The 11,841-nt window shown below is 47.2% G+C and overlaps 1 protein-coding gene across 4 annotated transcripts in view; it reads right to left on the bottom strand.

Moving 5' to 3' along the window:
* GLCE (glucuronic acid epimerase) overlaps positions 1-11,084 on the bottom strand; it is a 22,999-nt gene extending 11,915 nt beyond the window's left edge. The window contains exons 1-2 of one of the 4 annotated variants that reach the window (XM_027666689.1): positions 10,487-11,079; positions 10,185-10,291 (exon numbers count right to left, since the gene is read on the bottom strand). The gene's annotated coding sequence lies outside the window, so the exon portion shown is untranslated. Of the gene's footprint in view, positions 1-4,991; positions 4,997-10,184; positions 10,292-10,486 lie in introns of those variants that run through there. The other 3 variants (XM_027666690.1, XM_027666688.1, XM_027666691.1) reach the window with 3 other exon arrangements.
* Between the last annotated feature and the right edge of the window lie 757 nt (positions 11,085-11,841).

The raw sequence follows: 11,841 nt of genomic DNA, 5'->3' as shown, positions 1-11,841 counted from the left end.
GGGAGCCTTTCCAACAGGAACATCACCCCACATGCTCCTGGGGGAGCATCTCCAACAGGAACATCACCCCTCGTGCTCCTCGGGGAGCATTTCCACAGGAACATCACCCCTTGTGCTCCTGGGAGAGCATCTCCAACAGGAACATCACCCCTCGTGCTCCTCAGGGAGCATTTCCACAGGAACATCACCCCTCGTGCTCCTGGTGGAGCATCTCCAACAGGAACATCACCCCTCGTGCTCCTGGTGGAGCATCTCCAACAGGAACATCACCCCACGTGTTCCTGGTGGAGCCTTTCCAACAGGAACATCACCCCCTGTGCTCCTGGTGGAGTCTCTCCAATGGGAAAAGCACCCCATGTGTTCCTGGTGGAGCCTTTCCAACGGGAACATCACCTCCAACACCTTCCTGCCAGCAATTCCCAGTAATTCCACGTAATTCCCACAGTTAATTCCCACATTAATCACGATTTACCTCCCAGGAAGTGCTGGACACACATTCCTTGCAAACCACAGCATCCACCAGGAGGATCCATCAGCAATTCCCTCATTCTCTGCTCCCCTGGAAGCTCCAATCTCTGGGAAGCCCCAACCCTCCCAGTTTTGCCTCACTGATGTTCCCAGTTTATTACTGGCACATCCCGTTCCCAACCCTGTTCCCAAGGGATGCTTTCATCACCTTTTGCCTTCCCTGTGCAAAGAGCAGAGTTTAAGGGAGTAACAGAGCAGAGAAAGAAATAAAATCCCAATTAAATTTGAAGAACTGGCTAAAAATGCCTCATTTTTCCTGCTTAGAAATCCCTGGCACTTATTTCCCGGGAAGAAACCACCAATGGCAGTTTCTCCCTCACAGAATTCGCATTTTCAGTGGAATTCTGCAGCTTCACCAAGTGATTATTTCTAAAGAGAACGTCCTGGATGAGGGATTTTGCCAGGGAATTTTGAAGCTTGGATGAAATTGCTTCCACAGAGATTTTCACTGAGGAAAAACCACTGAAAATACCACATTTAAATAATATATTTCTATATATTACCAATAAATCAGTAGAGCCTGAACCTCAATGTCGGGAAATGCAAGGGAACAATGGAAAGTTTTCCATATTTTCCATAAATCCTGAAGAGCACAGGGAGGGTGGAGGCCACGGAATGGGCACCTCTGGGAGCCTGGGTGTGATCCCACTTTGGGAATATCGCTTTCTAAGGATCAGGATGTTCAATATTCCCACCAGGGGAGGGTGTCCAAGCTGCAGGAATGGGAACAAAGAATATCCAGGAGATCCCTATTCCTGTGCCTCCTTCTCCTGATCCTTCAAACCAAGCCCTGTCTGGCACCTCATCCTGCAAATAAGTCTGTCCCAGCAGAGCTGATGTTTAGACTCTGGAATTAGCCCTGGAAAATGTGTTTGGAACCTCCTGTTCCTTGATTTTCTGCTGTTCAGGGGTCACTGGAGCAGCGCTGGGGAGACCAAGAGAACCCACAAATCCTGGGTTTATTCAAGTCCAGCCCAAAAGCTGAGCTGGATTTTACACCAGGAACTTAAAACTGGTTTTTAGAACGCTGCCAGGAATGCAAAGAGGCTTGGAATAAAGTCTTTTACCTTTTTTATCCTATTTTTTTTACCTTTTTCTCTCCCAACTTCCAGAGCTGATGAACAGGAGGAGCAGAACAGAACGAGAAGTGACAGAAAAGCTCCTTGAGGACAAACTGTGAATTATATTTGAATCCATGACAGTGAATTATTGAAGTCCAGGAGGTGATTAATATTAAATATTGAATAAACAACAGAAAATCACCAGTCCAAGGGCAGAACAACTGCTGAGCAGGGAAAACGCTGCCAGGGAATTCTCCCCTGGGGTCAGCAAAGAGGATTCCTGGAAAAAGGTGGAATAATTCTGTGTTCTTACCTCCCAGAGCCTTTGGTTCCCTGCTCCCAACCAACCTGGGATGAACATCTCCAACAACTGGGATGCCCAACACAGAACCCACAAAATCCTTGTTGATAAAATGGAATTCGGGGTTGATCCCTCAAAGCAGCTTTTCTTTGGAAGGAACAGAATTCACAAATATTTCAGCTTCTTCTTCAGACTCAGGTTAAAAGGCAGGGATGTGGCTGGAGGATCCAGGTGTTCCTTTGGGAAGGCCACATCCAAGTGGAAGTGGCCAATTAAATCCCACAAACTTCACCCCTAAAGCCAGCAGGAAAGCCAGGCAGTGAAATCCTCCTGCAGTGCCAAATTCCTCATTTTGGTGACTTTCTTACAGTAATCCCTGCTTGAAAAACAAATTCCTGGTTTCCAAGTGTTCTACTCCAAGTTTTTAAGGATCAGGGACCACTCCAGGACTTGGAGGATCCAGAGAGCAGCAGCAGGGACAGATCCACACCATTCCCTGTGTCCCCTTCCAGGCCATTCCACATCCCTACGGACACACTCTCTGCTCCAGGGCTTGGGGATCAAACCCAGTTGATAAAATCTGACAAATCTGGGGGGTTGTTGATTTTTTGGGTTGGTTTTTTTCCCTTTTTAAGAGGTATTTCTGTCATTTCCTGGAGCACTTGATCTAATTCCGGCCCCACCTGACGGAGACTGAAATGGTTCATCCTTACTAAGGGTATCCAGGAATCCCCTCCAGGAATTCCTTTTTTTCAAGAGGCAGTAATTGTGTTGAAATAAGCAAAAAAAAAAAAGTTATTTCTTTGTGCTGCACAATGTTTCAAAACAGTTAATGGAGGGTGGAGGGCACAGTAATGGCTCTTTTCAGTTTGTCCAACAGCTGAAATTTGAAGCTTGAAAGTTCCTTTTACTGTGGCCAAAAAAAAAAGAGTCTGGATCCATCCTGTGACTCTGGGCTTGAAAATTTAGGTTAAATCACAGTTATCTTAAAAAAAAAAAAAAAAAAGCCTCCAACTCTCATCCACAGCAAGTCTCCCTTCTCCAGCTCAACCTCAAGACACAGGAATTCAACCCCAAGGAAGGAAAGAGCCTCAGAAACAAGGGGGGGAAGGTTTTACTCCACCTGGATATCCTGGAACGTAAGAAATGGAAGTCAGGAGGTTGTTCCCGAAGCGCCACATTTTTCCCACTGGTCCATCTCTGGCCTTCAAACCTCCTCTGCCTCGGCCTTCCAGGCTGGAGACGCCACAAACCTGTTCCTTGGGGATTTTTGGGAGCGTAGGAGTCGGGTCCTGCTGCCTCCTTGGAACTGGGAGAGGGACCACTGCGGTTCTGTGGGATGAGGGGGGTCTGGATGTTGGGCTGCACTCGGGGGGTGATGTTTTCTTGGCAGGGGTGGGTTCCCAGGGCAGAATTCCACACTCCAGCCCACGCTCCAGCCCCGATCCCTCACAGGGATCCGCAGGCACAGCTGCTCCCGGGCTGCAAAGGGAGATGAACTGACTCCAAACCACCTGGAATCACTACAGAGTCAGAAGAAGAGGGTTGTGTAACTTCCATTTGGACAGAGAAGGCCTTGGATAACGTTCCTGTGCAGGAGGGAGCTCTGCCAACGTGCCAAATCCTCAGTTTTTTATGGAAGCTGAGCAGCTTCCCGAGGTTTGCCCAGGCCCTCCCTCCCACCTCCCTGTGGGCAGGAACTGCTGCTCCAGCTGAGTCCCAGCAGGAAAACCAGCCCTTAAACCCCCCAAACACCCCTGTTCTTCCTATGGCAGAATCCTGGGATGGGTTGGGTTGGAAGGACCTTCCAGCTCATCCCATTCCAGCCCTGCCACGGGCAGGACCTTCCCCTGCTTGCTCCAGGCCCTGTCCAACACACTGGCAAGGAATTCTCCAGGATAATCCTCCTCCTCCCTAAAAGCCTGGCACCCCCAGGACTGGCAACCTGGTGCTGAACCTCCTCCTCTGCTTTTTAAAAATCCCATTTCACAAAAAGGTGGATAACAGAGGATTCAAACCCAAACTCTGCAGCCCCAGCCGCTCCCCAGGGAGCAGCACCGGGGGATGCTCTGCCCTTTTTCCCAGGCATGCAGCAGTTTATTTTAGGTAAATCCATCCAGCAGCACAAACCCTCCAGGAAATCAGCAGAGATTGTTTAATCCTTGACTCTTCAGCTCCATTTGCTGCAGACTTTTCCTTGGCTCCCGACTTGCCACGAAGGAGCCGTGGCTGTGGAACGGAGCAGCTTCATCCAACTGCAGCTGAAGCATCTTTGCTTCCTGACTTTCCTCTGCTCCATCTCTCAAACCACCAGTTTTTTTTCTTCTCTTCTCTTCTTGCGTCTTATTTTCCAGGAATGAACCTGCAGGAATTTCCCTGTGACTTCAGGACACTCCGAGTGGCCCCTTTTAACTCAGCAAAGCGTCCTTGGAAAACAGGGACATTTTCCCAGAAGCTGCACAACATAAATCCACAGAATCCCGAGATTCACCTACTAATTCTCCTGGAATTCCATCGATGAAATGTTAATAGGAACAAGCAGGAGAGAAGCTCCAACATTCAGCTGTTTTCCTGCAAAAAGAGGCCACGATTCCCTCTGTCTTTCCTAGTTTCAGGTAACAGGGAATGATTTGTGAGGGATGTGGGGGTCTTTGATCACTGCTGGGAGCCTGAATTTAATGGATTATAAACTGCCAAGCTCTCCTATGTCACTAAATAATGGATAAATATGGAGATGTATTCACACAAACACAGGGATAACGCACTGGGAGAGAGAGGTAGAACCAGCAGGAAAATATCCTTTTCTTTTCCCAAGCAAATTGAATTGTTACTAATTTCTACATCAATTCCTGCTGCCAAAACCCCTCGGGTTTGTGGTTTCCCTGTTTTTCCTCTGCAGGAGCAGGAGTGGATTTTTATACCGAGATAAACATCCCAATCCCAGCGTCGCCTCCTCCTCTCCCCCACAAAGGTGGGAGCAAGGAACGCTCCAAAGGGAGGAGAGATAAACAGGAAGGATGAAATAAGGCAGCTATTTTGGGGAGAAGCAAAGCAAACTTCCAGAAGCTTTGTGAACAGCCTAAACTTTAAGTAAATCCAACAGAACTCAGAATTCCCTCATTAGGAAGTATCTCCAAATCCTACCTTGCAACCAGAACCAACCCAAGGCAATCCCAAATCCTCTCAGGATCATTCTGAAAGATGAACCCAATTCCAAGGATCACAGAATCCTGGAATGGCTTGGATTGGAAGGGAACTTAAAGCTGATCCTGCCTCACCCCCTGCCCTGGGCAGGGACACCTTCCACTAGCCCAGGTTGCTCCAAGTTCATCCAGCCTGCTCTTCCTTCCAGAACCTTCCTGGTTCTCCTTCTTCCAGCCCTGCCTGGCTCGTGTTCCCCACGGATCCCCCAGGGCTGACATTCCCTGGGCTCAATCTCCTCAGACATTGGAGTTTTCCTCTCTGTGCTCAGTGGAGAGGGAAATCAGGTCCTGCTGCTTCCAAATCCTCCCTCCTGACCCTCCTGTCTGTGAGAGCACCTGAGCCAAGAGGCTGCTCAGGGAGCTCCAAAAGGGAACCCACCCAGGGAACCTGCATCCAGTGGGGATGTTCCTTCAGCCTGGGGGCTGCTGAAGGCTTCAATTGGAACATTTAAAAAGTTTATTGTATTTTTGGTAAAAATATCTTCATTTTGGTGAAAGCTCTTCCTCCAGAGAGCCAAAACCGCTCAAATCTCACACTGCTTCAAATTTAACCTCTCCAGTGATCTGCAGAATAATGAGGTGGTGATGGGCAAATCCCAGCCCTGGATGAACTTGGAGCAACCTGGGCTAGTGGAAGGTGTTCCTGGGGGTGAAACAAGATCACCCTTAAGCTCCCAACCCAACCCATTCCACGATTCCACAATCTCCTAACACATTATTTATCATAATTTAATATCTCCCGTGCCTGTTTTTGCTGCCTCTTACTCATTTTATCCCAATTTATACCCTCAAAGCACTGATAGATGCGGCTCCACGAGCAGAATTCCCTCCCAGGTGGGTTTTTGGGAGGGAATTTTTTTCCTTTCAGCGACTGGCACCGGCCCTGCCAAAAAACCCTTTCCGAGCCCCAGCTGGGAATTAAAACCCGACAATGGATTTGCTGATGATCCCGTTTCCCTGCCCACATTCAGCAGGATCCACTGCCTTGTGTGGGATAAAGCCATTCCCGGCAGTTCTGGGCTGCAGAGCTGCAGAAAAGTGAAAGGAAAGAGGGTTTTCAGAGTCAACATTTTCAGCACAAACATCGTCAGCGTTGGGGGTGGAGTGCCCAGCTCAGCAATTCCAGGCTCTGCATTCCAAAGCTCCCACAGATGCAAAGAGGGGGGGGGTTTGACTTCCCGTGGTTTCCAGGGAAAGTGGTACCTGGAAACTTCCTGGAGAATCCCAGAATCCTGGGATGGTTCAGGTGGGAAGGGACCATAAAGGGCACCTGGTTCCACAGGGGGTGTGAGCTCTTCCCTCCTTGTTTTCAGGGAAGATGGTGCTGGAGCCAAAGAATCACAGAATCCTGGGATGGGATGGGTGGGAAGGGACCTTAAAGCTCATCTGCTCCAACTTGACCTTGGACACTTCCAGGGATCCAGGGGCAGCCACAGCTTCTCTGGGCATCCTAATCCAGGGCCTCCCACCCTCCCAGCCAGGAATTCCTTCCCAGTATCCCATCTATCCCTGCCCTCTGGCAGTGGGAAGCCATTCCCCCTTTTCCTGTCCCTCCAGGCCCTTGTCCAAAGTCCCTCTTTCCTTACCCAAGTCCTCCCTCACTCCTGCAGCCACCTCTGTTAGCAGGCATGGAACACTCTGGAATTCCAGCTTTCCAGGATGCAGTGCATGGAACACCTGCAGAATTCCTGCTTTTGCCCTACCCAGGAGCTCCAAACCCAGCCAGGAGGGAAAAGCACCACCTTGGGGAAACTGCTCCCACAGCTCCCACATTCCTCAGGGAGAACATGGAAGCACTTCCAGCCTCCAGCTGGCTCCTGGGGTCTCTTCCACGGGGATTTATCCTCAGAGAGGCTCTGCCAAAGTGGGAATGGCGGGAAGAGAAAGGAGGATTTGAAGTGCAGGACACCTGGAGCACCGGGGCAGGAATTCCCAACATCCCTGGCACCTCCTGAAGCAGGAGGTGGGCACGGAGCAGCCCCTGGGTTTCCCAGAGGGACTTGTTAATTCAGTTAATTATTAACTGATCCCAAACCCTGCCTGCCAAGTCCTTTTGGAAAAAAAAAAAAAAAAAGATAAAAAAAATTCAGGAATGTCACCTTCTGGGAAGGACACGGGCAGCAAACCAGGTTTTGGCTGCAGGGGCAGAGCTTTGGGGGTGGCAGGACAGGGCCAGGGGGATGGGACAGCCCATAATATCCCCCCAGGGCAGGGAAAGCCCTGGCACCATGGGGGTTTTAGGGAGAAAGGCTGGATTTCCCGGGAAAAATTCCTCATGAGGAGAGTTTTTCCCAGAGCAAAGAATTCCCCCCCCCTCCCTCTGTAAAGGCTGAACATTCCCAGCTCCAGGTTAATGTTTGACAGGGAATGGTTGGGCTGGGCTTGCTTAGGTCTGGTTTAGTGGCAGAACCCGCCCAATTCCTCAGCCCTTGGAGCTTGGAATCCAACCTGGAATCCACCAGGAACAGGTTCTGGGTTAATAAACTTTAAAGCACATTTAAGGATTTATGGAGGGACTTTTTGAAGGGGTTTAAAGCACATTTAGTGACTTATTGGAGGCATTATTTAAGGGCTGGAAAGCACATCTGATGCCTTATTTCCAGAAGGTCCAAAGGAGATATTATTATTATTATTATTATTATTATTATTATAAATTATTACTACCACAGAGCATCCAAAGGGCTGGAATAGAGACACAAAACACCCTGTTAGGAAATGCTAAAATCCTGTTCTACATCAAATAGAGAGAAAATGAAAGATAAAATTATATTTCAAAATATTAATTATATTATATTTTATATATATTATATATTATATTAATAATATATTAAATACAGTTTGTTAAACGGATAATTATATCCTATATAAAGATATGTAGATATTAGATACCCTATAAAATATATATATTATGTATTAGCTTAAATATATAATAGAAAAATATAAAATATGTCTAAACAGATATAAAGCATATCTAAAAATATATTAAAAATATATTAAGGCTATTTTAAAAAGATAAAAATATATTGAAAATATTAAAAAATATAAAAATACATGACATAGATAAAAATACATAAAATATAAAAAATACATAAAATATAAAAAATACATAAAATATAAAAAATACATAAAATATAAAAAATACATAAAATATATAAAAATACATAAAATATATTAAAATACATAAAATATATAAAAATACATAAAATATATATAAAAATAAAATATATAAAAAACCATAAAATAAAAAAAATACATAAAATATAAAAAAGTATAAAGATATAAAACTATAGAGAAATATATAAGATTAAATAAAAATATATATATAAAATAAAGTGTGCAGCCAATGCCAAGAACTCCTGTGCTGCTCTTCCCTCTGGCACATCCCTAATTGCTCCATCCAGACCTCCTTCCCTATTTTTCCAGCTGCAATGTCATTCCAAACAAATTAAACCCAGCCAAGAACAAGTTCCAGATGTGAGGAATTCCCAAAGGCCAAAAATTAAGGTTTCCAAAAAGCTGGGAATTTTTGCCACCATCATCCCTTCCTTCCCAACCTCCCTGGAATTTTTAAACCGAGCCTGAACTCCGGGATAATCAATATCCAAGAGCTCCAACGGCAAAATGATCCTGATTTTCTCCTTCAAATCCCTGTCTCAGACCATCCAGCACTGCCAGGGAAACAGGAGGTTGGGAATAAATCTGCTTTTTTTCCCAGGACTTAATCCAGACTCCTAAACATGCAAAATTCCCACATTAAGGCTTTTTAATTTCCATCATAACTCCATCTGTCCATCCCAATTCCCAACTCCAGCTACTTCCATGAGAAGGAAAAACACCAAAATCCCTCCCCTTTAAACACCAAAACTGCCAGGAGCAGGTGGTGGGAATGTTGGAGAGGTTATGGATTGAAAACTCGGCAGGAAAACTTCATTCCCTGGGATCAGGAGTGTTGTTGATGTTCCTAAACCCACATTCCATGGGCAGTTCAGCCTGGAAAAGCCCGGGAAGGACGAAGACTTTGACAAGTCCAACAGTTCCAGAGGAGACTTGGAGAGTTGGAGCAAGAGATGGGAGAGGGAATGTTCCAGACCCCTAATCCCAAGCGATTCCAGGGGTTTGGTTTCCACTCCAGAGGGTGGACACAAAATGGATGCTTTCCCAGGAAACGCCACCTTCATTCCCAAACTATTTCCCCAGCCACTGAAAAATTCATTTCCTGGAGATTTTAATTGTTCCCACAGATGCTCTCGGGGCTCATTCCAAAGGATTTAAAGCGTTCCCTGCACGGAGGGATTGGGAATGACAGCTCAGCTCCCCAAACCTCAGCCCAGCCTCGGGAATTCTGCCTGAACTCAGCGGGAAAAGCCTGGAAAATACAACTTCCCCAGTCCAGATAGGGCCCACCAGCCTGGATTAATTCCTGGGAAGGAGCCTGGAGTTGCCTTTAATCCTGGAAAAATGCTTTGGAACTACTTGGCTGGTTCAGCAGCTCCTGAAAAGCTTTTGTGCCTCAGCTGAACCACTGGATTTTCCAGCTTTCTTTGGGCATCTCCCCTTTGGAGTTAAGGCTTTTCCCAAAGCTGTGGGATAAACCCCAAGGACCAAAGAAACTGGTGAAGGATAAAAATAATCCCTAAATTTCATATATTTGAAAATTAGAGTCATAGGATCATAAAATCAGGGAATTTGGCTGGAAAGGAGCTTAAAGCTCATCCAGTTCCAACCCCCTCCCCCATGGAAAACCAAGCTCCAGTTTAATCCCTGGATTTTCCAGTATCCCAAAGCCTCCCTGCAAGTACAACAGGTTCAATCCAGCCTTTTCCATGTTTAATCATGGATAAGGAGATCCCACATGCAAAGGAAGGGAATTACCATCTTTCCCACCTCAAACAATCCCAGACCTGTTCTCCCGAGCCCGGGATAATTCCCATTGATGCCTCCGAGCCCTCCCACCGGAGTCACTCATGGATACCATGGAAACACAGCTCCAGCTCCCCAAACGGAGGGAATTCCGCACTTCCCACCTCTCCAAGGTGAGCTTTCACCTCCTCCAGCTCATTCCAAGCCCGGAATGCTGCAGGAGTTACTCACGGTCCGAGGAGGGCGAAGGAAAAGCTCTGGAAATCCGGGATTTAGGCTGGAGAGCCCCAACCCCCCCTGAGCCGGAGCAGCTCCCGCTTCCCGTTATCCCGACACTCCTGGAAGCAGAGCCATGTGCAGCTGCAGCTGCGAGTTCTTCCACGGGATCAACATTAACCCTTTAGGGAAAGGCTGGAATCACAGCCAGGAATTCTAGCTCGCCCCAGAAATTCCAGCTCGCCCCAGGAATTCCAGCTCGCCCCAAACACACACGGATTAAAGCCAGGAATGGGGAGAAGGGGTTCCTCTCTTACCTTAGGAAAGGGAGGGCTGGGAATTCTAATGCATCTCCGGGTTTTCCAACTTCCAAAATAGATCCCTGGGAGGTTTCAAGCGGGTCTCCAGCTCCGTGTTCCTGTGGGGATGTGGAGAGAGGGGAAAAAACAGGGAAGATTGAAGTGCTTAAGGATCTGGCGGAGCCTCCGGAGCGGGGTGTTCGCCTCCTTTATCCCTCAAATCCTCTTATCCAGGGCTGTGCTTCCCAAGGCAGCCGGGCTGCTGGATTCCAAGGCTCTGCTCCTGCACGGAAGGCTCGGGAGCAGGGATGTCACTTCCTCCAGCAGCACATCCCGCTCCCCCTCCCCAGCCCGCCCCGCTCCGGAGCGAATCCCGAATCCCGGCATCTGCCCGGCCACAGCTCCCGGGAAACGCGCCGGGAAAATTCCAGTGCGAAGCTCCAGCCAAAGGATCCCGGGTTTCGCTCAGCCCTGACGTGGCTGGAGCTGCACGAGGGGGAGAATTCCAAGGGAAAAGGGAATAAAGCGGAGAGCGGAAAGAAATGACAGCTGGAATTACCAACGGAGCTTCCAGAGATTTCACTCTCCAAATTCCATGGCTCTGGAATTAACTGAGCTCCAGAGGAGATTTATTTCCCTCAATTCCATGGCTCTGGAATTATTGAATTTCAGAGGAGATTTAACTCCCCAAATTCCACAGCTCTGGAATTATTCACTGAACTCCAGAGGAGATTTAACTCCCTCAATTCCACAGCTCTGGAATTACTGAGTTTTAACTCCCCAAATTCCATGGCTCTGGAAATAACTGAGCTCCAGAGGAGATTTAACTCCCTGAATTCCATGGCTCTGGAATTATGAACTGAGTTCCAGAGATTTAACTCCCCAAGTTCCATGGCTCTGGAATTACTGAGTTTCAGAGGAGATTTAACTCCCCAAATTCCACAGTTCTGGAATTGCTGAGTTTTAACTCACCAAATTCCACAGCTCTGGAATTATTCACTGAGCTCCAGAGGAGATTTAACTCCCTGAATTCCATGGCTCTGGAATTACAAACTGAGCTCCAGAGATTTAACTCCCCCAGTTCCACGGCTCTGGAATTACTGAGTTTCAGAGATTTAACTCCCCAATTCCACAGTTCTGGAATTACTGAGTTTTAACTCACAAAATTCTACAGCTCTGGAATTATTCACTGAGCTCCAGAGGAGATTTAACTCCCCAAATCCCACATTTATTGGTGGTCTGGTCCAGCCCCAAAATACTTCCAGAGGTTTTTCCCAGCTCTTTTATTGCTGTTCCTTTTCCCTGCTCAAATCCAACAGGAACAAACCCTTGGGAGCTTTTCAGATTATATATTCCCTTTTTTTTTTTTATGT

The sequence above is a fragment of the Corapipo altera genome, unplaced genomic scaffold, assembly GCF_003945725.1.
Source record: "Corapipo altera isolate COAL_440 unplaced genomic scaffold, ASM394572v1 349, whole genome shotgun sequence".
Classification (NCBI taxonomy): domain Eukaryota; kingdom Metazoa; phylum Chordata; class Aves; order Passeriformes; family Pipridae; genus Corapipo; species Corapipo altera.
This window is presented reverse-complemented; position numbering and strand designations above follow the sequence as displayed.